The sequence below is a fragment of the Schistocerca cancellata genome, unplaced genomic scaffold, assembly GCF_023864275.1.
Source record: "Schistocerca cancellata isolate TAMUIC-IGC-003103 unplaced genomic scaffold, iqSchCanc2.1 HiC_scaffold_417, whole genome shotgun sequence".
Classification (NCBI taxonomy): Eukaryota; Metazoa; Arthropoda; class Insecta; order Orthoptera; family Acrididae; genus Schistocerca; species Schistocerca cancellata.
The window spans coordinates 67,936-90,486 of record NW_026046434.1 but is presented as its reverse complement, the minus strand read 5'-3'; the positions used below and the strand labels follow the sequence as shown (position 1 = coordinate 90,486).

Sequence of the window (22,551 nt, the reverse complement as noted above, 5' to 3'; positions counted from 1 at the left end):
ACTGTGTTGGTATTTCATCATTTACTGGCCAAAGTCTTCTCAAGCCAAGTATGCACCAGCTCTGTCTATGGCTGGGTCAATCAAGAGCCCCTATCAATTTTACTTAAAAGACAAGCAGCATCAACAACTCACAGGAGGCACTGAACATTTATACCATTATCTGCACCACCTTCCACTGATTTACTGAAGAAGAAACAGCAAAGTCTGGCCAATTTTGTACACAAGTAATCTTGAAAACATTGGAGTCAACAGCAGATACATAGTTTCCAAGACTGTAGCTAGGAACAACCCTTCCATTTCAAGATTTATCTCTCACTGAGACACATCATACCCAAACTACACCTACCAGGAAATTGCTACTCAATTCATCTCTAGCTATCTATGTCATATTCAACAACTGTCTCTTTCTCACCTAAATCTTCTACAAAACTGAGTACACTGTTATGAACAAAGAACCAATGCCACATTATGGCAACAAGCCAGTGCCACTAATATCCACTCTATTGAAAACAATTGAAATGCTCATCCTGCCCAACTAACCACCATCTACAGCCCAAATCTCACTCACATCATACCTACAAATCACAAACTTCTGCGGTAAAAATAATTTTGGGTTTCAAAACACAATCTACTAATCACATACTAGTATTTATTACAAAGCCTCTCAATTCATCATTCACTTCCAAATATCGGCTTATATGCTGTTGTGCAACTGCAGTGCAAGTAAACACCCTCAAATCATCTAGAACTGAGATGCGGAAAGGGTTCACCAAGAGTTTCCAGGACAATAAATAGCGCTCTCTCTCTCTTTACACAATCGCCTAACACACTGCAAGCCATTTCAGGGCAAATGTACTTGTTTCATTATACTACGAAACGGCCAATTACATTTTCAAATTAAAAAAGCATCTACCTGATCCAACGTGATCCGCTACTCCACGCCCTTCATTCTCACAACACAACCTACCTCTTGTTAATTACATTACGTTTTACTTGTGATTATGGCTCAGCAATAGCCGAGCACTACGAAAAATACCTTATAGACTCATATAATGTTCCCCTCCACGGAAATCTTTAGTAAAAGGCGAAAGATATATTCGTTTTGAAAGGAAACCAGAGTGCCGATCAACGCCCTCACTTCAATACTTATGGCTGCTTCTCTATTGCTTCTCCGCGAGAACGCGGAAAATTCTTTCCGTCTTGTCTACTTCTCTACTGTCAACACACTTCCAGTGCCATGCAAGCACACACCCCAAACTAACTGTCAGCGCTGAAATACGTGTCTGCCAAATGTCGTCGATATTACTCTTTAGATAACTATTTTCATCATTTCTGTCACCATTCAAGCTGCTTCATTACCTCACCTGCCGACAGATGGCAGCACGCCCAATTCCTCTCGGCGACCCACCGTCAGAGACACAACTGCCCGCACTGCTCTGCATCTAACATTAATCTCTCTCCTCCCCACCACACTCGTTCACTGAAAAAACAGACAACTAGATAGTTCTTTGAACGCAAAACTAGGCCACATCAGACGCAACCTGTATGTAGATGTATGGTGCAAGGGAAATATCCCCCTGCTCCCACACAACTAATTAATACTAGTTGACAACAGAAATAAAATTTCTGCCGATAGTATTTGAACCAGTCTTATTCATTTGCGAATTTCATGCATTCCTTCTTGCAGATAACAGTGCCTTGCAAATCACTCAATTCATGTTTGCTAGCCAAACGTGCTCCTCCTAAATGTTCCGTACATCACGCATTAGTGCTGATTATCAAGACTGTGTTGTGTGTCAGCCTTTTATGGTCATCAATTGCACTCTTCTTGTGTTGCTCACTCATTCTTGTAACTCAAAAGTACGTCGTTGTCATCCAAGCCTAGCACTTGGAGCAGGCCAAATCAAATGGCTCGTCCCCGTGCCACTCGAGAAACTCCCACAAGGCTTTCATGACATGTCGTAATCAAAGTCCTTCCACAACCTGTAGCGACATTTCTGCAACGACGCGGGTCCCGATACCAAAAGTATGACTTATGCTTGCTTCTATTCTATATAATAAAACCACCACTCGGAAAGCGCTATTCCCTTCCCACATCCCTCAGAATGTGGTGAACGATCATCGATTACAACCAAGATGCGATGAATCTCGATCGCAAGCCTCACGCTCAGGGACAGTGCTACCACTCATCATCGTGGTTACGTCTACTCCAGCTTTGAACTAGAGAGAGTTGAAGACATACTACAGAAATGATCCTGTGAAGTATGATCTTGCTAGCAAGCTATCACCGCTCGCTACTTATGCCACGAGACCGTCAACACGCCCTACGAGAATACGACACACTCTTCACATTTCGCGATTTACTTATCGAAGAATTTCTTAAGCTCGGACATTCTGCAAAGAACCTACTTCTACTCTTACTTGGCCGCCATGATCTCACTCAGCTATTTTGTGCGCTACCAGTGCTTCTTGTCTTCCGAAATGAGAGACCATTGCCTCACGCGAGACTGTATGTAAACACCGCTTGCACCTCCGGCCGCTAGATGGGGGCCTGGGGCACATACAGTAGCATCCTATGGCGCAAGCAGACATGCCAAATAGCCACTGAAAGACAAACACACAAGACGGCGTTCATAGGACTCTTGTGCTTTCTTTAAAGCCGCCTCTCTCTTCGAAAATTTTCGCACCGCACTAGTTTATTCACCTCACCCTAACAGTGCAAACTCTTGTCGATATATCGCCACTTTCATGCATACTTCCTCTTTCGTTTCACTTTGCGTCTTACTTGATACCCGCCCAAGAGCTGCTGATATACAATACTCGCAATAAATGTGTTTCTCTCTGTATCTCTTTTCGCCTATCACGAGTATTGCTTTTCCTCACATGGCAATTATGAAAACACCCACAGCTAAACAAACACTTCCACTCAGCGCCACGTCCATACTATCAATCATACGCCAGTAATTTCACAGCTACTTGCTCCACTAATACATTTCTTATGTCTACTGTTAAACAGATGAAGAATCAAAGTATACAACAAGTCTCTATGAACATCACTGTCAGGACATTTTACAGACCTACGCATACCATGCCAATCTTTATGCTTCAACTATGATGGCCATGTGCTATGAATAAAGAAATTTCTCATAAAATAACAATTTTACAACTACTCCGACAAGTTCCTTACTAAAATGCTAGATGTTTAGCAATCCCCCCCCCCCCCAAAAATCATCTCAGAATAATCTCAAGCAGTGCTTACATCCCATGAGCACTTCTTTGCAAACAAAACCACAAACTACTTTTTATACTAGCTTCCTTGTCACAGTGAACAGGAAACTAATGCTAGTGCCTCAGTTTACTAAAAAGCTTTTTTCGCTTGCAACAAATAAACTACCAACTTGAACCACTTGGATTTTCAGACACACACAGAAAACTTAATTCCACAGAAATTTAGGAGTAACAGTGGTTACCTCACATTTTCACACACACTCAAATAGCTAGTTCTGTGCACTTCACACTATGTTCTCATCGTGTTTCACCAGAGAACACAGTTATCACTATGAATGGATTCTGGTAAAAGAGCATTAAAAAAAAAAACAGCCTGATCAAAGTGATTATCTGCACATCCTCTGCCAATATCATGTCACTCTATACCCGAGGGAAACTAGAATGCAGGGAAAGGAGCTTTGTTGTGAGCACTGTGTTGGTATTTCATCATTTACTGGCCAAAGTCTTCTCAAGCCAAGTATGCACCAGCTCTGTCTATGGCTGGGTCAATCAAGAGCCCCTATCAATTTTACTTAAAAGACAAGCAGCATCAACAACTCACAGGAGGCACTGAACATTTATACCATTATCTGCACCACCTTCCACTGATTTACTGAAGAAGAAACAGCAAAGTCTGGCCAATTTTGTACACAAGTAATCTTGAAAACATTGGAGTCAACAGCAGATACATAGTTTCCAAGACTGTAGCTAGGAACAACCCTTCCATTTCAAGATTTATCTCTCACTGAGACACATCATACCCAAACTACACCTACCAGGAAATTGCTACTCAATTCATCTCTAGCTATCTATGTCATATTCAACAACTGTCTCTTTCTCACCTAAATCTTCTACAAAACTGAGTACACTGTTATGAACAAAGAACCAATGCCACATTATGGCAACAAGCCAGTGCCACTAATATCCACTCTATTGAAAACAATTGAAATGCTCATCCTGCCCAACTAACCACCATCTACAGCCCAAATCTCACTCACATCATACCTACAAATCACAAACTTCTGCGGTAAAAATAATTTTGGGTTTCAAAACACAATCTACTAATCACATACTAGTATTTATTACAAAGCCTCTCAATTCATCATTCACTTCCAAATATCGGCTTATATGCTGTTGTGCAACTGCAGTGCAAGTAAACACCCTCAAATCATCTAGAACTGAGATGCGGAAAGGGTTCACCAAGAGTTTCCAGGACAATAAATAGCGCTCTCTCTCTCTTTACACAATCGCCTAACACACTGCAAGCCATTTCAGGGCAAATGTACTTGTTTCATTATACTACGAAACGGCCAATTACATTTTCAAATTAAAAAAGCATCTACCTGATCCAACGTGATCCGCTACTCCACGCCCTTCATTCTCACAACACAACCTACCTCTTGTTAATTACATTACGTTTTACTTGTGATTATGGCTCAGCAATAGCCGAGCACTACGAAAAATACCTTATAGACTCATTTAATGTTCCCCTCCACGGAAATCTTTAGTAAAAGGCGAAAGATTTATTCGTTTTGAAGGGAAACCAGAGTGCCGATCAACGCCCTCACTTCAATACTTATGGCTGCTTCTCTATTGCTTCTCCGCGAGAACGCGGAAAATTCTTTCCGTCTTGTCTACTTCTCTACTGTCAACACACTTCCAGTGCCATGCAAGCACACACCCCAAACTAACTGTCAGCGCTGAAATACGTGTCTGCCAAATGTCGTCGATATTACTCTTTAGATAACTATTTTCATCATTTCTGTCACCATTCAAGCTGCTTCATTACCTCACCTGCCGACAGATGGCAGCACGCCCAATTCCTCTCGGCGACCCACCGTCAGAGACACAACTGCCCGCACTGCTCTGCATCTAACACTAATCTCTCTCCTCCCCACCACACTCGTTCACTGAAAAAACAGACAACTAGATAGTTCTTTGAACGCAAAACTAGGCCACATCAGACGCAACCTGTATGTAGATGTATGGTGCAAGGGAAATATCCCCCTGCTCCCACACAACTAATTAATACTAGTTGACAACAGAAATAAAATTTCTGCCGATAGTATTTGAACCAGTCTTATTCATTTGCGAATTTCATGCATTCCTTCTTGCAGATAACAGTGCCTTGCAAATCACTCAATTCATGTTTGCTAGCCAAACGTGCTCCTCCTAAATGTTCCGTACATCACGCATTAGTGCTGATTATCAAGACTGTGTTGTGTGTCAGCCTTTTATGGTCATCAATTGCACTCTTCTTGTGTTGCTCACTCATTCTTGTAACTCAAAAGTACGTCGTTGTCATCCAAGCCTAGCACTTGGAGCAGGCCAAATCAAATGGCTCGTCCCCGTGCCACTCGAGAAACTCCCACAAGGCTTTCATGACATGTCGTAATCAAAGTCCTTCCACAACCTGTAGCGACATTTCTGCAACGACGCGGGTCCCGATACCAAAAGTATGACTTATGCTTGCTTCTATTCTATATAATAAAACCACCACTCGGAAAGCGCTATTCCCTTCCCACATCCCTCAGAATGTGGTGAACGATCATCGATTACAACCAAGATGCGATGAATCTCGATCGCAAGCCTCACGCTCAGGGACAGTGCTACCACTCATCATCGTGGTTACGTCTACTCCAGCTTTGAACTAGAGAGAGTTGAAGACATACTACAGAAATGATCCTGTGAAGTATGATCTTGCTAGCAAGCTATCACCGCTCGCTACTTATGCCACGAGACCGTCAACACGCCCTACGAGAATACGACACACTCTTCACATTTCGCGATTTACTTATCGAAGAATTTCTTAAGCTCGGACATTCTGCAAAGAACCTACTTCTACTCTTACTTGGCCGCCATGATCTCACTCAGCTATTTTGTGCGCTACCAGTGCTTCTTGTCTTCCGAAATGAGAGACCATTGCCTCACGCGAGACTGTATGTAAACACCGCTTGCACCTCCGGCCGCTAGATGGGGGCCTGGGGCACATACAGTAGCATCCTATGGCGCAAGCAGACATGCCAAATAGCCACTGAAAGACAAACACACAAGACGGCGTTCATAGGACTCTTGTGCTTTCTTTAAAGCCGCCTCTCTCTTCGAAAATTTTCGCACCGCACTAGTTTATTCACCTCACCCTAACAGTGCAAACTCTTGTCGATATATCGCCACTTTCATGCATACTTCCTCTTTCGTTTCACTTTGCGTCTTACTTGATACCCGCCCAAGAGCTGCTGATATACAATACTCGCAATAAATGTGTTTCTCTCTGTATCTCTTTTCGCCTATCACGAGTATTGCTTTTCCTCACATGGCAATTATGAAAACACCCACAGCTAAACAAACACTTCCACTCAGCGCCACGTCCATACTATCAATCATACGCCAGTAATTTCACAGCTACTTGCTCCACTAATACATTTCTTATGTCTACTGTTAAACAGATGAAGAATCAAAGTATACAACAAGTCTCTATGAACATCACTGTCAGGACATTTTACAGACCTACGCATACCATGCCAATCTTTATGCTTCAACTATGATGGCCATGTGCTATGAATAAAGAAATTTCTCATAAAATAACAATTTTACAACTACTCCGACAAGTTCCTTACTAAAATGCTAGATGTTTAGCAATCCCCCCCCCCCAAAAAATCATCTCAGAATAATCTCAAGCAGTGCTTACATCCCATGAGCACTTCTTTGCAAACAAAACCACAAACTACTTTTTATACTAGCTTCCTTGTCACAGTGAACAGGAAACTAATGCTAGTGCCTCAGTTTACTAAAAAGCTTTTTTCGCTTGCAACAAATAAACTACCAACTTGAACCACTTGGATTTTCAGACACACACAGAAAACTTAATTCCACAGAAATTTAGGAGTAACAGTGGTTACCTCACATTTTCACACACACTCAAATAGCTAGTTCTGTGCACTTCACACTATGTTCTCATCGTGTTTCACCAGAGAACACAGTTATCACTATGAATGGATTCTGGTAAAAGAGCATTAAAAAAAAAACAGCCTGATCAAAGTGATTATCTGCACATCCTCTGCCAATATCATGTCACTCTATACCCGAGGGAAACTAGAATGCAGGGAAAGGAGCTTTGTTGTGAGCACTGTGTTGGTATTTCATCATTTACTGGCCAAAGTCTTCTCAAGCCAAGTATGCACCAGCTCTGTCTATGGCTGGGTCAATCAAGAGCCCCTATCAATTTTACTTAAAAGACAAGCAGCATCAACAACTCACAGGAGGCACTGAACATTTATACCATTATCTGCACCACCTTCCACTGATTTACTGAAGAAGAAACAGCAAAGTCTGGCCAATTTTGTACACAAGTAATCTTGAAAACATTGGAGTCAACAGCAGATACATAGTTTCCAAGACTGTAGCTAGGAACAACCCTTCCATTTCAAGATTTATCTCTCACTGAGACACATCATACCCAAACTACACCTACCAGGAAATTGCTACTCAATTCATCTCTAGCTATCTATGTCATATTCAACAACTGTCTCTTTCTCACCTAAATCTTCTACAAAACTGAGTACACTGTTATGAACAAAGAACCAATGCCACATTATGGCAACAAGCCAGTGCCACTAATATCCACTCTATTGAAAACAATTGAAATGCTCATCCTGCCCAACTAACCACCATCTACAGCCCAAATCTCACTCACATCATACCTACAAATCACAAACTTCTGCGGTAAAAATAATTTTGGGTTTCAAAACACAATCTACTAATCACATACTAGTATTTATTACAAAGCCTCTCAATTCATCATTCACTTCCAAATATCGGCTTATATGCTGTTGTGCAACTGCAGTGCAAGTAAACACCCTCAAATCATCTAGAACTGAGATGCGGAAAGGGTTCACCAAGAGTTTCCAGGACAATAAATAGCGCTCTCTCTCTCTCTTTACACAATCGCCTAACACACTGCAAGCCATTTCAGGGCAAATGTACTTGTTTCATTATACTACGAAACGGCCAATTACATTTTCAAATTAAAAAAGCATCTACCTGATCCAACGTGATCCGCTACTCCACGCCCTTCATTCTCACAACACAACCTACCTCTTGTTAATTACATTACGTTTTACTTGTGATTATGGCTCAGCAATAGCCGAGCACTACGAAAAATACCTTATAGACTCATTTAATGTTCCCCTCCACGGAAATCTTTAGTAAAAGGCGAAAGATTTATTCGTTTTGAAGGGAAACCAGAGTGCCGATCAACGCCCTCACTTCAATACTTATGGCTGCTTCTCTATTGCTTCTCCGCGAGAACGCGGAAAATTCTTTCCGTCTTGTCTACTTCTCTACTGTCAACACACTTCCAGTGCCATGCAAGCACACACCCCAAACTAACTGTCAGCGCTGAAATACGTGTCTGCCAAATGTCGTCGATATTACTCTTTAGATAACTATTTTCATCATTTCTGTCACCATTCAAGCTGCTTCATTACCTCACCTGCCGACAGATGGCAGCACGCCCAATTCCTCTCGGCGACCCACCGTCAGAGACACAACTGCCCGCACTGCTCTGCATCTAACACTAATCTCTCTCCTCCCCACCACACTCGTTCACTGAAAAAACAGACAACTAGATAGTTCTTTGAACGCAAAACTAGGCCACATCAGACGCAACCTGTATGTAGATGTATGGTGCAAGGGAAATATCCCCCTGCTCCCACACAACTAATTAATACTAGTTGACAACAGAAATAAAATTTCTGCCGATAGTATTTGAACCAGTCTTATTCATTTGCGAATTTCATGCATTCCTTCTTGCAGATAACAGTGCCTTGCAAATCACTCAATTCATGTTTGCTAGCCAAACGTGCTCCTCCTAAATGTTCCGTACATCACGCATTAGTGCTGATTATCAAGACTGTGTTGTGTGTCAGCCTTTTATGGTCATCAATTGCACTCTTCTTGTGTTGCTCACTCATTCTTGTAACTCAAAAGTACGTCGTTGTCATCCAAGCCTAGCACTTGGAGCAGGCCAAATCAAATGGCTCGTCCCCGTGCCACTCGAGAAACTCCCACAAGGCTTTCATGACATGTCGTAATCAAAGTCCTTCCACAACCTGTAGCGACATTTCTGCAACGACGCGGGTCCCGATACCAAAAGTATGACTTATGCTTGCTTCTATTCTATATAATAAAACCACCACTCGGAAAGCGCTATTCCCTTCCCACATCCCTCAGAATGTGGTGAACGATCATCGATTACAACCAAGATGCGATGAATCTCGATCGCAAGCCTCACGCTCAGGGACAGTGCTACCACTCATCATCGTGGTTACGTCTACTCCAGCTTTGAACTAGAGAGAGTTGAAGACATACTACAGAAATGATCCTGTGAAGTATGATCTTGCTAGCAAGCTATCACCGCTCGCTACTTATGCCACGAGACCGTCAACACGCCCTACGAGAATACGACACACTCTTCACATTTCGCGATTTACTTATCGAAGAATTTCTTAAGCTCGGACATTCTGCAAAGAACCTACTTCTACTCTTACTTGGCCGCCATGATCTCACTCAGCTATTTTGTGCGCTACCAGTGCTTCTTGTCTTCCGAAATGAGAGACCATTGCCTCACGCGAGACTGTATGTAAACACCGCTTGCACCTCCGGCCGCTAGATGGGGGCCTGGGGCACATACAGTAGCATCCTATGGCGCAAGCAGACATGCCAAATAGCCACTGAAAGACAAACACACAAGACGGCGTTCATAGGACTCTTGTGCTTTCTTTAAAGCCGCCTCTCTCTTCGAAAATTTTCGCACCGCACTAGTTTATTCACCTCACCCTAACAGTGCAAACTCTTGTCGATATATCGCCACTTTCATGCATACTTCCTCTTTCGTTTCACTTTGCGTCTTACTTGATACCCGCCCAAGAGCTGCTGATATACAATACTCGCAATAAATGTGTTTCTCTCTGTATCTCTTTTCGCCTATCACGAGTATTGCTTTTCCTCACATGGCAATTATGAAAACACCCACAGCTAAACAAACACTTCCACTCAGCGCCACGTCCATACTATCAATCATACGCCAGTAATTTCACAGCTACTTGCTCCACTAATACATTTCTTATGTCTACTGTTAAACAGATGAAGAATCAAAGTATACAACAAGTCTCTATGAACATCACTGTCAGGACATTTTACAGACCTACGCATACCATGCCAATCTTTATGCTTCAACTATGATGGCCATGTGCTATGAATAAAGAAATTTCTCATAAAATAACAATTTTACAACTACTCCGACAAGTTCCTTACTAAAATGCTAGATGTTTAGCAATCCCCCCCCCCCCCAAAAATCATCTCAGAATAATCTCAAGCAGTGCTTACATCCCATGAGCACTTCTTTGCAAACAAAACCACAAACTACTTTTTATACTAGCTTCCTTGTCACAGTGAACAGGAAACTAATGCTAGTGCCTCAGTTTACTAAAAAGCTTTTTTCGCTTGCAACAAATAAACTACCAACTTGAACCACTTGGATTTTCAGACACACACAGAAAACTTAATTCCACAGAAATTTAGGAGTAACAGTGGTTACCTCACATTTTCACACACACTCAAATAGCTAGTTCTGTGCACTTCACACTATGTTCTCATCGTGTTTCACCAGAGAACACAGTTATCACTATGAATGGATTCTGGTAAAAGAGCATTAAAAAAAAAACAGCCTGATCAAAGTGATTATCTGCACATCCTCTGCCAATATCATGTCACTCTATACCCGAGGGAAACTAGAATGCAGGGAAAGGAGCTTTGTTGTGAGCACTGTGTTGGTATTTCATCATTTACTGGCCAAAGTCTTCTCAAGCCAAGTATGCACCAGCTCTGTCTATGGCTGGGTCAATCAAGAGCCCCTATCAATTTTACTTAAAAGACAAGCAGCATCAACAACTCACAGGAGGCACTGAACATTTATACCATTATCTGCACCACCTTCCACTGATTTACTGAAGAAGAAACAGCAAAGTCTGGCCAATTTTGTACACAAGTAATCTTGAAAACATTGGAGTCAACAGCAGATACATAGTTTCCAAGACTGTAGCTAGGAACAACCCTTCCATTTCAAGATTTATCTCTCACTGAGACACATCATACCCAAACTACACCTACCAGGAAATTGCTACTCAATTCATCTCTAGCTATCTATGTCATATTCAACAACTGTCTCTTTCTCACCTAAATCTTCTACAAAACTGAGTACACTGTTATGAACAAAGAACCAATGCCACATTATGGCAACAAGCCAGTGCCACTAATATCCACTCTATTGAAAACAATTGAAATGCTCATCCTGCCCAACTAACCACCATCTACAGCCCAAATCTCACTCACATCATACCTACAAATCACAAACTTCTGCGGTAAAAATAATTTTGGGTTTCAAAACACAATCTACTAATCACATACTAGTATTTATTACAAAGCCTCTCAATTCATCATTCACTTCCAAATATCGGCTTATATGCTGTTGTGCAACTGCAGTGCAAGTAAACACCCTCAAATCATCTAGAACTGAGATGCGGAAAGGGTTCACCAAGAGTTTCCAGGACAATAAATAGCGCTCTCTCTCTCTTTACACAATCGCCTAACACACTGCAAGCCATTTCAGGGCAAATGTACTTGTTTCATTATACTACGAAACGGCCAATTACATTTTCAAATTAAAAAAGCATCTACCTGATCCAACGTGATCCGCTACTCCACGCCCTTCATTCTCACAACACAACCTACCTCTTGTTAATTACATTACGTTTTACTTGTGATTATGGCTCAGCAATAGCCGAGCACTACGAAAAATACCTTATAGACTCATATAATGTTCCCCTCCACGGAAATCTTTAGTAAAAGGCGAAAGATATATTCGTTTTGAAAGGAAACCAGAGTGCCGATCAACGCCCTCACTTCAATACTTATGGCTGCTTCTCTATTGCTTCTCCGCGAGAACGCGGAAAATTCTTTCCGTCTTGTCTACTTCTCTACTGTCAACACACTTCCAGTGCCATGCAAGCACACACCCCAAACTAACTGTCAGCGCTGAAATACGTGTCTGCCAAATGTCGTCGATATTACTCTTTAGATAACTATTTTCATCATTTCTGTCACCATTCAAGCTGCTTCATTACCTCACCTGCCGACAGATGGCAGCACGCCCAATTCCTCTCGGCGACCCACCGTCAGAGACACAACTGCCCGCACTGCTCTGCATCTAACATTAATCTCTCTCCTCCCCACCACACTCGTTCACTGAAAAAACAGACAACTAGATAGTTCTTTGAACGCAAAACTAGGCCACATCAGACGCAACCTGTATGTAGATGTATGGTGCAAGGGAAATATCCCCCTGCTCCCACACAACTAATTAATACTAGTTGACAACAGAAATAAAATTTCTGCCGATAGTATTTGAACCAGTCTTATTCATTTGCGAATTTCATGCATTCCTTCTTGCAGATAACAGTGCCTTGCAAATCACTCAATTCATGTTTGCTAGCCAAACGTGCTCCTCCTAAATGTTCCGTACATCACGCATTAGTGCTGATTATCAAGACTGTGTTGTGTGTCAGCCTTTTATGGTCATCAATTGCACTCTTCTTGTGTTGCTCACTCATTCTTGTAACTCAAAAGTACGTCGTTGTCATCCAAGCCTAGCACTTGGAGCAGGCCAAATCAAATGGCTCGTCCCCGTGCCACTCGAGAAACTCCCACAAGGCTTTCATGACATGTCGTAATCAAAGTCCTTCCACAACCTGTAGCGACATTTCTGCAACGACGCGGGTCCCGATACCAAAAGTATGACTTATGCTTGCTTCTATTCTATATAATAAAACCACCACTCGGAAAGCGCTATTCCCTTCCCACATCCCTCAGAATGTGGTGAACGATCATCGATTACAACCAAGATGCGATGAATCTCGATCGCAAGCCTCACGCTCAGGGACAGTGCTACCACTCATCATCGTGGTTACGTCTACTCCAGCTTTGAACTAGAGAGAGTTGAAGACATACTACAGAAATGATCCTGTGAAGTATGATCTTGCTAGCAAGCTATCACCGCTCGCTACTTATGCCACGAGACCGTCAACACGCCCTACGAGAATACGACACACTCTTCACATTTCGCGATTTACTTATCGAAGAATTTCTTAAGCTCGGACATTCTGCAAAGAACCTACTTCTACTCTTACTTGGCCGCCATGATCTCACTCAGCTATTTTGTGCGCTACCAGTGCTTCTTGTCTTCCGAAATGAGAGACCATTGCCTCACGCGAGACTGTATGTAAACACCGCTTGCACCTCCGGCCGCTAGATGGGGGCCTGGGGCACATACAGTAGCATCCTATGGCGCAAGCAGACATGCCAAATAGCCACTGAAAGACAAACACACAAGACGGCGTTCATAGGACTCTTGTGCTTTCTTTAAAGCCGCCTCTCTCTTCGAAAATTTTCGCACCGCACTAGTTTATTCACCTCACCCTAACAGTGCAAACTCTTGTCGATATATCGCCACTTTCATGCATACTTCCTCTTTCGTTTCACTTTGCGTCTTACTTGATACCCGCCCAAGAGCTGCTGATATACAATACTCGCAATAAATGTGTTTCTCTCTGTATCTCTTTTCGCCTATCACGAGTATTGCTTTTCCTCACATGGCAATTATGAAAACACCCACAGCTAAACAAACACTTCCACTCAGCGCCACGTCCATACTATCAATCATACGCCAGTAATTTCACAGCTACTTGCTCCACTAATACATTTCTTATGTCTACTGTTAAACAGATGAAGAATCAAAGTATACAACAAGTCTCTATGAACATCACTGTCAGGACATTTTACAGACCTACGCATACCATGCCAATCTTTATGCTTCAACTATGATGGCCATGTGCTATGAATAAAGAAATTTCTCATAAAATAACAATTTTACAACTACTCCGACAAGTTCCTTACTAAAATGCTAGATGTTTAGCAATCCCCCCCCCCCCCCCCCAAAAAAATCATCTCAGAATAATCTCAAGCAGTGCTTACATCCCATGAGCACTTCTTTGCAAACAAAACCACAAACTACTTTTTATACTAGCTTCCTTGTCACAGTGAACAGGAAACTAATGCTAGTGCCTCAGTTTACTAAAAAGCTTTTTTCGCTTGCAACAAATAAACTACCAACTTGAACCACTTGGATTTTCAGACACACACAGAAAACTTAATTCCACAGAAATTTAGGAGTAACAGTGGTTACCTCACATTTTCACACACACTCAAATAGCTAGTTCTGTGCACTTCACACTATGTTCTCATCGTGTTTCACCAGAGAACACAGTTATCACTATGAATGGATTCTGGTAAAAGAGCATTAAAAAAAAAACAGCCTGATCAAAGTGATTATCTGCACATCCTCTGCCAATATCATGTCACTCTATACCCGAGGGAAACTAGAATGCAGGGAAAGGAGCTTTGTTGTGAGCACTGTGTTGGTATTTCATCATTTACTGGCCAAAGTCTTCTCAAGCCAAGTATGCACCAGCTCTGTCTATGGCTGGGTCAATCAAGAGCCCCTATCAATTTTACTTAAAAGACAAGCAGCATCAACAACTCACAGGAGGCACTGAACATTTATACCATTATCTGCACCACCTTCCACTGATTTACTGAAGAAGAAACAGCAAAGTCTGGCCAATTTTGTACACAAGTAATCTTGAAAACATTGGAGTCAACAGCAGATACATAGTTTCCAAGACTGTAGCTAGGAACAACCCTTCCATTTCAAGATTTATCTCTCACTGAGACACATCATACCCAAACTACACCTACCAGGAAATTGCTACTCAATTCATCTCTAGCTATCTATGTCATATTCAACAACTGTCTCTTTCTCACCTAAATCTTCTACAAAACTGAGTACACTGTTATGAACAAAGAACCAATGCCACATTATGGCAACAAGCCAGTGCCACTAATATCCACTCTATTGAAAACAATTGAAATGCTCATCCTGCCCAACTAACCACCATCTACAGCCCAAATCTCACTCACATCATACCTACAAATCACAAACTTCTGCGGTAAAAATAATTTTGGGTTTCAAAACACAATCTACTAATCACATACTAGTATTTATTACAAAGCCTCTCAATTCATCATTCACTTCCAAATATCGGCTTATATGCTGTTGTGCAACTGCAGTGCAAGTAAACACCCTCAAATCATCTAGAACTGAGATGCGGAAAGGGTTCACCAAGAGTTTCCAGGACAATAAATAGCGCTCTCTCTCTCTTTACACAATCGCCTAACACACTGCAAGCCATTTCAGGGCAAATGTACTTGTTTCATTATACTACGAAACGGCCAATTACATTTTCAAATTAAAAAAGCATCTACCTGATCCAACGTGATCCGCTACTCCACGCCCTTCATTCTCACAACACAACCTACCTCTTGTTAATTACATTACGTTTTACTTGTGATTATGGCTCAGCAATAGCCGAGCACTACGAAAAATACCTTATAGACTCATATAATGTTCCCCTCCACGGAAATCTTTAGTAAAAGGCGAAAGATATATTCGTTTTGAAAGGAAACCAGAGTGCCGATCAACGCCCTCACTTCAATACTTATGGCTGCTTCTCTATTGCTTCTCCGCGAGAACGCGGAAAATTCTTTCCGTCTTGTCTACTTCTCTACTGTCAACACACTTCCAGTGCCATGCAAGCACACACCCCAAACTAACTGTCAGCGCTGAAATACGTGTCTGCCAAATGTCGTCGATATTACTCTTTAGATAACTATTTTCATCATTTCTGTCACCATTCAAGCTGCTTCATTACCTCACCTGCCGACAGATGGCAGCACGCCCAATTCCTCTCGGCGACCCACCGTCAGAGACACAACTGCCCGCACTGCTCTGCATCTAACATTAATCTCTCTCCTCCCCACCACACTCGTTCACTGAAAAAACAGACAACTAGATAGTTCTTTGAACGCAAAACTAGGCCACATCAGACGCAACCTGTATGTAGATGTATGGTGCAAGGGAAATATCCCCCTGCTCCCACACAACTAATTAATACTAGTTGACAACAGAAATAAAATTTCTGCCGATAGTATTTGAACCAGTCTTATTCATTTGCGAATTTCATGCATTCCTTCTTGCAGATAACAGTGCCTTGCAAATCACTCAATTCATGTTTGCTAGCCAAACGTGCTCCTCCTAAATGTTCCGTACATCACGCATTAGTGCTGATTATCAAGACTGTGTTGTGTGTCAGCCTTTTATGGTCATCAATTGCACTCTTCTTGTGTTGCTCACTCATTCTTGTAACTCAAAAGTACGTCGTTGTCATCCAAGCCTAGCACTTGGAGCAGGCCAAATCAAATGGCTCGTCCCCGTGCCACTCGAGAAACTCCCACAAGGCTTTCATGACATGTCGTAATCAAAGTCCTTCCACAACCTGTAGCGACATTTCTGCAACGACGCGGGTCCCGATACCAAAAGTATGACTTATGCTTGCTTCTATTCTATATAATAAAACCACCACTCGGAAAGCGCTATTCCCTTCCCACATCCCTCAGAATGTGGTGAACGATCATCGATTACAACCAAGATGCGATGAATCTCGATCGCAAGCCTCACGCTCAGGGACAGTGCTACCACTCATCATCGTGGTTACGTCTACTCCAGCTTTGAACTAGAGAGAGTTGAAGACATACTACAGAAATGATCCTGTGAAGTATGATCTTGCTAGCAAGCTATCACCGCTCGCTACTTATGCCACGAGACCGTCAACACGCCCTACGAGAATACGACACACTCTTCACATTTCGCGATTTACTTATCGAAGAATTTCTTAAGCTCGGACATTCTGCAAAGAACCTACTTCTACTCTTACTTGGCCGCCATGATCTCACTCAGCTATTTTGTGCGCTACCAGTGCTTCTTGTCTTCCGAAATGAGAGACCATTGCCTCACGCGAGACTGTATGTAAACACCGCTTGCACCTCCGGCCGCTAGATGGGGGCCTGGGGCACATACAGTAGCATCCTATGGCGCAAGCAGACATGCCAAATAGCCACTGAAAGACAAACACACAAGACGGCGTTCATAGGACTCTTGTGCTTTCTTTAAAGCCGCCTCTCTCTTCGAAAATTTTCGCACCGCACTAGTTTATTCACCTCACCCTAACAGTGCAAACTCTTGTCGATATATCGCCACTTTCATGCATACTTCCTCTTTCGTTTCACTTTGCGTCTTACTTGATACCCGCCCAAGAGCTGCTGATATACAATACTCGCAATAAATGTGTTTCTCTCTGTATCTCTTTTCGCCTATCACGAGTATTGCTTTTCCTCACATGGCAATTATGAAAACACCCACAGCTAAACAAACACTTCCACTCAGCGCCACGTCCATACTATCAATCATACGCCAGTAATTTCACAGCTACTTGCTCCACTAATACATTTCTTATGTCTACTGTTAAACAGATGAAGAATCAAAGTATACAACAAGTCTCTATGAACATCACTGTCAGGACATTTTACAGACCTACGCATACCATGCCAATCTTTATGCTTCAACTATGATGGCCATGTGCTATGAATAAAGAAATTTCTCATAAAATAACAATTTTACAACTACTCCGACAAGTTCCTTACTAAAATGCTAGATGTTTAGCAATCCCCCCCCCCCCCCAAAAATCATCTCAGAATAATCTCAAGCAGTGCTTACATCCCATGAGCACTTCTTTGCAAACAAAACCACAAACTACTTTTTATACTAGCTTCCTTGTCACACTGAACAGGAAACTAATGCTAGTGCCTCAGTTTACTAAAAAGCTTTTTTTGCTTGCAACAAATAAACTACCAACTTGAACCACTTGGATTTTCAGACACACACAGAAAACTTAATTCCACAGAAATTTAGGAGTAACAGTGGTTACCTCACATTTTCACACACACTCAAATAGCTAGTTCTGTGCACTTCACACTATGTTCTCATCGTGTTTCACCAGAGAACACAGTTATCACTATGAATGGATTCTGGTAAAAGAGCATTAAAAAAAAAAACAGCCTGATCAAAGTGATTATCTGCACATCCTCTGCCAATATCATGTCACTCTATACCCGAGGGAAACTAGAATGCAGGGAAAGGAGCTTTGTTGTGAGCACTGTGTTGGTATTTCATCATTTACTGGCCAAAGTCTTCTCAAGCCAAGTATGCACCAGCTCTGTCTATGGCTGGGTCAATCAAGAGCCCCTATCAATTTTACTTAAAAGACAAGCAGCATCAACAACTCACAGGAGGCACTGAACATTTATACCATTATCTGCACCACCTTCCACTGATTTACTGAAGAAGAAACAGCAAAGTCTGGCCAATTTTGTACACAAGTAATCTTGAAAACATTGGAGTCAACAGCAGATACATAGTTTCCAAGACTGTAGCTAGGAACAACCCTTCCATTTCAAGATTTATCTCTCACTGAGACACATCATACCCAAACTACACCTACCAGGAAATTGCTACTCAATTCATCTCTAGCTATCTATGTCATATTCAACAACTGTCTCTTTCTCACCTAAATCTTCTACAAAACTGAGTACACTGTTATGAACAAAGAACCAATGCCACATTATGGCAACAAGCCAGTGCCACTAATATCCACTCTATTGAAAACAATTGAAATGCTCATCCTGCCCAACTAACCACCATCTACAGCCCAAATCTCACTCACATCATACCTACAAATCACAAACTTCTGCGGTAAAAATAATTTTGGGTTTCAAAACACAATCTACTAATCACATACTAGTATTTATTACAAAGCCTCTCAATTCATCATTCACTTCCAAATATCGGCTTATATGCTGTTGTGCAACTGCAGTGCAAGTAAACACCCTCAAATCATATAGAACTGAGATGCGGAAAGGGTTCACCAAGAGTTTCCAGGACAATAAATAGCGCTCTCTCTCTCTTTACACAATCGCCTAACACACTGCAAGCCATTTCAGGGCAAATGTACTTGTTTCATTATACTACGAAACGGCCAATTACATTTTCAAATTAAAAAAGCATCTACCTGATCCAACGTGATCCGCTACTCCACGCCCTTCATTCTCACAACACAACCTACCTCTTGTTAATTACATTACGTTTTACTTGTGATTATGGCTCAGCAATAGCCGAGCACTACGAAAAATACCTTATAGACTCATTTAATGTTCCCCTCCACGGAAATCTTTAGTAAAAGGCGAAAGATTTATTCGTTTTGAAGGGAAACCAGAGTGCCGATCAACGCCCTCACTTCAATACTTATGGCTGCTTCTCTATTGCTTCTCCGCGAGAACGCGGAAAATTCTTTCCGTCTTGTCTACTTCTCTACTGTCAACACACTTCCAGTGCCATGCAAGCACACACCCCAAACTAACTGTCAGCGCTGAAATACGTGTCTGCCAAATGTCGTCGATATTACTCTTTAGATAACTATTTTTATCATTTCTGTCACCATTCAAGCTGCTTCATTACCTCACCTGCCGACAGATGGCAGCACGCCCAATTCCTCTCGGCGACCCACCGTCAGAGACACAACTGCCCGCACTGCTCTGCATCTAACACTAATCTCTCTCCTCCCCACCACACTCGTTCACTGAAAAAACAGACAACTAGATAGTTCTTTGAACGCAAAACTAGGCCACATCAGACGCAACCTGTATGTAGATGTATGGTGCAAGGGAAATATCCCCCTGCTCCCACACAACTAATTAATACTAGTTGACAACAGAAATAAAATTTCTGCCGATAGTATTTGAACCAGTCTTATTCATTTGCGAATTTCATGCATTCCTTCTTGCAGATAACAGTGCCTTGCAAATCACTCAATTCATGTTTGCTAGCCAAACGTGCTCCTCCTAAATGTTCCGTACATCATGCATTAGTGCTGATTATCAAGACTGTGTTGTGTGTCAGCCTTTTATGGTCATCAATTGCACTCTTCTTGTGTTGCTCACTCATTCTTGTAACTCAAAAGTACGTCGTTGTCATCCAAGCCTAGCACTTGGAGCAGGCCAAATCAAATGGCTCGTCCCCGTGCCACTCGAGAAACTCCCACAAGGCTTTCATGACATGTCGTAATCAAAGTCCTTCCACAACCTGTAGCGACATTTCTGCAACGACGCGGGTCCCGATACCAAAAGTATGACTTATGCTTGCTTCTATTCTATATAATAAAACCACCACTCGGAAAGCGCTATTCCCTTCCCACATCCCTCAGAATGTGGTGAACGATCATCGATTACAACCAAGATGCGATGAATCTCGATCGCAAGCCTCACGCTCAGGGACAGTGCTACCACTCATCATCGTGGTTACGTCTACTCCAGCTTTGAACTAGAGAGAGTTGAAGACATACTACAGAAATGATCCTGTGAAGTATGATCTTGCTAGCAAGCTATCACCGCTCGCTACTTATGCCACGAGACCGTCAACACGCCCTACGAGAATACGACACTCTCTTCACATTTCGCGATTTACTTATCGAAGAATTTCTTAAGCTCGGACATTCTGCAAAGAACCTACTTCTACTCTTACTTGGCCGCCATGATCTCACTCAGCTATTTTGTGCGCTACCAGTGCTTCTTGTCTTCCGAAATGAGAGACCATTGCCTCACGCGAGACTGTATGTAAACACCGCTTGCACCTCCGGCCGCTAGATGGGGGCCTGGGGCACATACAGTAGCATCCTATGGCGCAAGCAGACATGCCAAATGGCCACTGAAAGACAAACACACAAGACGGCGTTCATAGGACTCTTGTGCTTTCTTTAAAGCCGCCTCTCTCTTCGAAAATTTTCGCACCGCACTAGTTTATTCACCTCACCCTAACAGTGCAAACTCTTGTCGATATATCGCCACTTTCATGCATACTTCCTCTTTCGTTTCACTTTGCGTCTTACTTGATACCCGCCCAAGAGCTGCTGATATACAATACTCGCAATAAATGTGTTTCTCTCTGTATCTCTTTTCGCCTATCACGAGTATTGCTTTTCCTCACATGGCAATTATGAAAACACCCACAGCTAAACAAACACTTCCACTCAGCGCCACGTCCATACTATCAATCATACGCCAGTAATTTCACAGCTACTTGCTCCACTAATACATTTCTTATGTCTACTGTTAAACAGATGAAGAATCAAAGTATACAACAAGTCTCTATGAACATCACTGTCAGGACATTTTACAGACCTACGCATACCATGCCAATCTTTATGCTTCAACTATGATGGCCATGTGCTATGAATAAAGAAATTTCTCATAAAATAACAATTTTACAACTACTCCGACAAGTTCCTTACTAAAATGCTAGATGTTTAGCAATCCCCCCCCCCCCCCCCAAAAAAATCATCTCAGAATAATCTCAAGCAGTGCTTACATCCCATGAGCACTTCTTTGCAAACAAAACCACAAACTACTTTTTATACTAGCTTCCTTGTCACAGTGAACAGGAAACTAATGCTAGTGCCTCAGTTTACTAAAAAGCTTTTTTCGCTTGCAACAAATAAACTACCAACTTGAACCACTTGGATTTTCAGACACACACAGAAAACTTAATTCCACAGAAATTTAGGAGTAACAGTGGTTACCTCACATTTTCACACACACTCAAATAGCTAGTTCTGTGCACTTCACACTATGTTCTCATCGTGTTTCACCAGAGAACACAGTTATCACTATGAATGGATTCTGGTAAAAGAGCATTAAAAAAAAAAAAAAACAGCCTGATCAAAGTGATTATCTGCACATCCTCCGCCAATATCATGTCACGCTATACCCGAGGGAAACTAGAATGCAGGGAAAGGAGCTTTGTTGTGAGCACTGTGTTGGTATTTCATCATTTACTGGCCAAAGTCTTCTCAAGCCAAGTATGCACCAGCTCTGTCTATGGCTGGGTCAATCAAGAGCCCCTATCAATTTTACTTAAAAGACAAGCAGCATCAACAACTCACAGGAGGCACTGAACATTTATACCATTATCTGCACCACCTTCCACTGATTTACTGAAGAAGAAACAGCAAAGTCTGGCCAATTTTGTACACAAGTAATCTTGAAAACATTGGAGTCAACAGCAGATACATAGTTTCCAAGACTGTAGCTAGGAACAACCCTTCCATTTCAAGATTTATCTCTCACTGAGACACATCATACCCAAACTACACCTACCAGGAAATT

General features: G+C 42.1%; 12 non-coding genes across 12 annotated transcripts; all 12 read right to left on the bottom strand.

Moving 5' to 3' along the window:
• Positions 1-1,003: 1,003 nt before the first annotated feature.
• LOC126123201 (U5 spliceosomal RNA) lies at positions 1,004-1,122 on the bottom strand. The gene has a single exon (XR_007526302.1). It is a non-coding gene; the product is annotated as a U5 spliceosomal RNA (small nuclear RNA).
• Positions 1,123-2,065: 943 nt separating this feature from the next.
• LOC126123214 (small nucleolar RNA U3) lies at positions 2,066-2,272 on the bottom strand. The gene has a single exon (XR_007526314.1). It is a non-coding gene; the product is annotated as a small nucleolar RNA U3 (small nucleolar RNA).
• Positions 2,273-4,700: 2,428 nt separating this feature from the next.
• LOC126123086 (U5 spliceosomal RNA) lies at positions 4,701-4,819 on the bottom strand. The gene has a single exon (XR_007526199.1). It is a non-coding gene; the product is annotated as a U5 spliceosomal RNA (small nuclear RNA).
• Positions 4,820-5,762: 943 nt separating this feature from the next.
• LOC126123213 (small nucleolar RNA U3) lies at positions 5,763-5,969 on the bottom strand. Its single transcript, XR_007526313.1, has one exon. It is a non-coding gene; the product is annotated as a small nucleolar RNA U3 (small nucleolar RNA).
• A 2,428-nt stretch (positions 5,970-8,397) lies between these two features.
• LOC126123085 (U5 spliceosomal RNA) lies at positions 8,398-8,516 on the bottom strand. Its single transcript, XR_007526198.1, has one exon. It is a non-coding gene; the product is annotated as a U5 spliceosomal RNA (small nuclear RNA).
• A 943-nt stretch (positions 8,517-9,459) lies between these two features.
• LOC126123212 (small nucleolar RNA U3) lies at positions 9,460-9,666 on the bottom strand. The gene has a single exon (XR_007526312.1). It is a non-coding gene; the product is annotated as a small nucleolar RNA U3 (small nucleolar RNA).
• Positions 9,667-12,093: 2,427 nt separating this feature from the next.
• On the bottom strand, positions 12,094-12,212 carry LOC126123200 (U5 spliceosomal RNA). The gene has a single exon (XR_007526301.1). It is a non-coding gene; the product is annotated as a U5 spliceosomal RNA (small nuclear RNA).
• Positions 12,213-13,155: 943 nt separating this feature from the next.
• On the bottom strand, positions 13,156-13,362 carry LOC126123211 (small nucleolar RNA U3). The gene has a single exon (XR_007526311.1). It is a non-coding gene; the product is annotated as a small nucleolar RNA U3 (small nucleolar RNA).
• A 2,433-nt stretch (positions 13,363-15,795) lies between these two features.
• LOC126123199 (U5 spliceosomal RNA) lies at positions 15,796-15,914 on the bottom strand. The gene has a single exon (XR_007526300.1). It is a non-coding gene; the product is annotated as a U5 spliceosomal RNA (small nuclear RNA).
• Positions 15,915-16,857: 943 nt separating this feature from the next.
• Positions 16,858-17,064, bottom strand: LOC126123210 (small nucleolar RNA U3). Its single transcript, XR_007526310.1, has one exon. It is a non-coding gene; the product is annotated as a small nucleolar RNA U3 (small nucleolar RNA).
• A 2,429-nt stretch (positions 17,065-19,493) lies between these two features.
• LOC126123084 (U5 spliceosomal RNA) lies at positions 19,494-19,612 on the bottom strand. Its single transcript, XR_007526197.1, has one exon. It is a non-coding gene; the product is annotated as a U5 spliceosomal RNA (small nuclear RNA).
• A 943-nt stretch (positions 19,613-20,555) lies between these two features.
• On the bottom strand, positions 20,556-20,762 carry LOC126123208 (small nucleolar RNA U3). The gene has a single exon (XR_007526309.1). It is a non-coding gene; the product is annotated as a small nucleolar RNA U3 (small nucleolar RNA).
• Positions 20,763-22,551: the final 1,789 nt, after the last annotated feature.